Source organism: Hyperoodon ampullatus (assembly GCF_949752795.1).
Source record: "Hyperoodon ampullatus genome assembly, chromosome: 6".
Classification (NCBI taxonomy): Eukaryota; Metazoa; Chordata; class Mammalia; order Artiodactyla; family Ziphiidae; genus Hyperoodon; species Hyperoodon ampullatus.
In genome coordinates this window covers 113,750,213-113,755,035 of record NC_136919.1, presented here as the reverse complement: position 1 = coordinate 113,755,035, position 4,823 = coordinate 113,750,213, and positions in this window count along the sequence as shown.

The following is a 4,823-nucleotide window of genomic DNA, read 5'->3' as shown; positions in this document are numbered from 1 at the left end:
CATCCCACACAGTCGCCCACCGGCAAGAGAGGAGAGTTCCACAATGAACTCAGAAGGTCCCTGGGTGGACCTGTCTGGAGGACAACAAGGCCTATATAAGGGTCTGAGAGCTAACACGTGTTGAATTGGCTTACTCTGTACCAGGCACCCTCTGTGCCCTTTGCATAATTTAACTCATTGCTCTCAACGGTGCTATGTGGTGGTACAATTGTCATCCTCATTTTATAGATGAAGACATTAAAGTAGAGAGGTTAAGTGACTTGCCCAAGCTCAACCAGCTAATAAATGGCAGAGCCAGTTCAACCTTTCCTCCCCTTCCGGAGCCCAGCTCAAACACCCAAGTAGGGAGGGGGTCAGGCCACAGCAGGGCAGATGCCTGATTTGTGTTTGAGACTGAGGTTTCATAAGACAATGGCTCAGCCACCTGGGGGAAGTGGCCCTGATTCGAGGAGGCAGTCTGGAGAACCCCACCTTCACGATGCCCTTCATTTATGCAGCACTTGATACTTTCAAAAAGCATTTACAAAGTTCCCATTTCTCTGCAACACCTCCCTTTGAGGCAGGCTAAACAGAAATAATTATTCCATTGGATCTTTCCTTACGTCACACCTCCGTGCAGTGATGGAGCCAGAACTCAGACCTCTCGTCTCCTGCCTGCACTGGGTCACGCTGGCCCATCCCTGCACACACAGAAAGCCAGCCCACAGTTGTCCCCAGTGAGGAGGGTGGCTCCAAACACCCACCCACCCACCCACCGCAGGGACAGCAAACATGCATCTCTGCCCGTGGAACAACAGAAAAGCCAGACTGAGGACACATACGACTGTATTTTGTACAGAATGTGTACATGCCTCCATAAACACATAAGAAGGAAGCAAGTCCTAAGTAATTTAATAAAATAACCAAAAAAAGATAGGCGTTCCATCACAAACTCTCCCTCCTCCCATTAGCCTAGCATAGCACAGTGGTCAACAGGGCAAGTATTGGGGTCAGACTATCCGTTCGAATACCGGTTTGATTACTTGTTAGCTGTGTGACTCTAAGCAAATTGGTTAACCATCTAACTGTTTTAGTTTCTTCATCTGTGAAATGGGGATAAGAGCTCTGGCCTCACTGAGGCCTCAAAGATGAATTAATCCAAAATGAGGTTAACCCACGTAAAGCATCTAGCACGGTATAAGGCTGGTGGAGATGGGACCCCCTGCATACAGGTGAGGCATTCTAGGAACTCCAGCTCCAAAAGAACCAGATCAAAGGCTCTCCTGGTCTCTTCTAGCCACGGACCCCAGGGTCCAGGGCCAGAAAATCACAGGTCCTGCTGCCAGCCTTAGGTGGTGACCTTTCTCTACCACCCAATACAATTTGTAGACAAAATCAGAAAGGGCCACTCCATCCTGTTTGCCCAACCCTTAATCTATGAGGGGAAGGGAGGATGTCACAATGTTAATCAAGTGACCGTGGGTCCTGGCTGAGCATGGGCCCCCGCTGTCCACACACAGTCTGGCTCTGAGGGCCCTCAGCCTGCTGCCACTATGACCACCATTGAGCAGGCTACTGCACAGGTGAAGCTGAGGCTCGGGGTGCATCTTTGAACCCAGATAGGGAGCTCTGTACTGTTAGGCTGGGCTCTGCCCTATGCCAGCTGCTTCATTTGCCAGGGATGAAAGATAGGAAAACTGAAGTGTCACCTTCAGTCACCGCAACGGCCACCAAAGCAGCCCTGGGGGTCACATGCTGCAGGTAGTTGAAGGGGCTGGTCTGCTGAGGCACAAGTGCAGGATAAAGGCGGTGGAGCACACGATGCCAAAGGCCAGTCAGATGTCACATAAGTCCCCAAAGGGCTAGTAGCCAGCTGCCTGGGCTGCCACTTTCCAAGGCATCACCAGCAGAGCCACCAGGAGGTCCAAGATGACCTTTTGTGCACGCTGGTGGCAAAAGTGCAACACGCCAGCACACACCAGGACGTTTCTCAGCAGCGTACAGGTGAGAAATCAGAGGAGCCCCGCACTGACGCCAACGCGTAGCGGGCCTGACTCACCCCTGCTCTGCCCTCTGCTGGACTAGGGCTTTGGTCACCTCTGGTGCCGCCGTGAAGGCCTCCTGGCTGGGAGTTCTGGAGGCTTCCGAGCAGGGCCGAGATTTGGAACAAAGGCCAGGTCGTGAGGCCAGGACGGAGGCACCAGCCTTCTCCCTTAAAATCAACCAAATGCACCCCAGGCTTCCTGCGGGGTCCTTCTCCCTGCGCTGAAGAGGTGCCCCTGGCAGGATCCTGCTGTTGGAGGAGGTCCTTGCACAGCGCAAAGAATAGGACGTCCTGGATTTTACCCGGTGAAGGGAGCAGGGAGGTCTTGATCCGTGGTTCCCGGACTCCTCCCAACGTCGAGGAAGACGCCAGTACGGGCCCAGTAAGGGCCCAGAGCCTGCGCCAGGGACCGACGTGGGGGCATGAAAGGCCTGGGCGCAAGAAACGGCTGGAGAGGGAAGCGTTATGAGGGACAGGCAGGACCCGACCGGGGGCGCAAGGATCCGATAAGAGCGGACTTCCCGTCTTGCTCGGTCGCCTTCCCCCGAGGACCCGACTCCGGAGACCCGACTCCGGAGACTTTTCCGACGGGTTCCCCGCGCCTGGCATCCAGCGTTCGCAGCAAAACGAGACACGCGCCCCGCTCCAGAGCCCCGCGGCCGGGTACCCACACGCCCACTTCCTCTGGAGCGCGGGATTCGCTCGCACCTCCTTCCCCGGGGGTCCGGTGACCCAGAGCTGCGCTCCGCTCCTGCCCCGAGCCTGCGTCGCAGAGTAAGCGCCAGTAGGGACGGGATCGGCTCTCCCAGAGGCCTAACTGCGCGCGCTCCAGGACCCTCCGCGACCCCTCCCCGAGTCCCCGCCCCTTTCCCGCCTCCCCAGGTGCCCGCCCCCTACCAGTCTCACGGGCACCCCACCGAGTAGAGACTGGACAAGAGCGACTCTGAACATATCTCCGACTCTGGAAGCTTTTTTTCTAGAAGGATCACTTCTTCCCACCATGGCTCGTCGCTGGACTCTGGAGGACCAGAAGAAATGTCCTCTTGCTATAGCGGTGTTTTGAGACGACGGAGGGGCCTGGGGGATCCTGACGCCAGAGAACCCCGTATGCAGTATCAGTGACAGAGAATCAGAACAGGGCGCTAAGGAATCTCACCTCTTCCCCATCGTCCTCTCATTAATGCCCAGGACGATGCCTGCAGCTCGCTTCTAATCCTGGAAACTGGTAAAGACAGCTGAGATTTGGGTCCATTCTATAAAGGGCCCCACCCCCAGAAGCTCTAGTTGGTGCTCCTGGTAAACAAAAACAAAAACAAATTCGGTTCTGGTTTCTGGAAGTTTCTCTTCCAGTCCTCTCCTACAATCAAAGGGAATTATTCATATGAAACTTGCAGAAAAGCTGCAGTTTTCAAGAAACAACATGGTATGTGTGTGCGCTTCATAAATCTGGTAGGATGATCAGAATCACAGCCAACTCTTGCCCTAATTGGGACTAGAGCAGAAAAAGAGGAAAGGAAAAGAAGAATGCAAAAATTAGATTCACCCAGCTAAAGCCTCTCTCCATCATTAAAAGGGATTCTTTACCCAACTGCACTGTGTAGGGAGGTGGGGAGTTTTCCCCACACCATCAAGCAATTCTTGGACACCTGCTGGGTGTCCTACAATTCAACTCAGTGCTAATATTATCTACTGGGAGATAGCATCAGATCCCAGAGGTTAAGGGCTCAGTCCCACAAGAATGACCTCCCCTACCCAGCTTCAGATGGCAATCACAAGTCCAGGTTGTTACCTATACTTCTGACAGACTGGCTATAAGTCAGAGATTCCCACACCCCCTCTTTGGGTTCAATTAATTTGCTAGGGCAGCTCACAGAACTCAGAAAACCTGCTCTGGTTTATTACAAAAGGCTATTAAAGAATACGAATCAACAGCCAGATGGAGAGATACATAGGGTGAGGTCTCAAACAAAGGCGCTTCTATCCTTGTGGAATTTGGGGCCCCATGTGGTGGCATGTGAAGACATTTTGGTTACCCAACCTGGAAGCTCTCTGAATCTTTTTGGGATTTTATGGAGGCTTCATTACCTAGGCAGTATTGATTAGATCATTGGCCATTGCTGATGGAACTCAACCTCTAGCCCCTCTCCCTTCTCTGGGGGTTGGGGCAGGGGTGGGGGAGAATGAATGTTCCAACCTCTTATCACGTGGTTGGTGACCTCATTAACATAAACTCAGGTATGGCTGAAAGAAGTTTTTATAAATATCAAGACATCTTTTTTGTTCTCATCGCTTACGAAATTCCAAGGGTTTTAGGATCTCTGTGCCAGAAACAGGGACAAAGACCACATATATATTTCTTATTATAAATCACAATCACAATCATCCACTGGTAACCCTGGACAAATTATTTACCATTTCTAAGCCTCTGTTAATTCATTTGTGAAGTAACAGTACCTGGCTCATTGGGAAGATTAAATACATTCAAAGATCTTAGCACAGCCAGAGAGTCATGGAGATGCACTGTCCAGGGCGCCCTTCAAGGATTTGCTGCCCAGCTGCAGGGAGTGTGGTCAACAGCCTCCCAGCCAGCTGTCAGCTCCTTCTAGGCTGCCCCAGCTGCAGAGAGCCACCAAGCTGAGGTCAGGCCCTTGCCAGGAGTATCTGATGACTGAGGGAGAAGGGTAGGGATGGATAAAGGCCTAGCTGTTTCTGCTTGATACGAGATATTCATGGACAATACTTGCTCTAGAATTTTCCACCAGTGTGACCAAGAGTTTAGGGGGCCTGCACTGTAGATTGA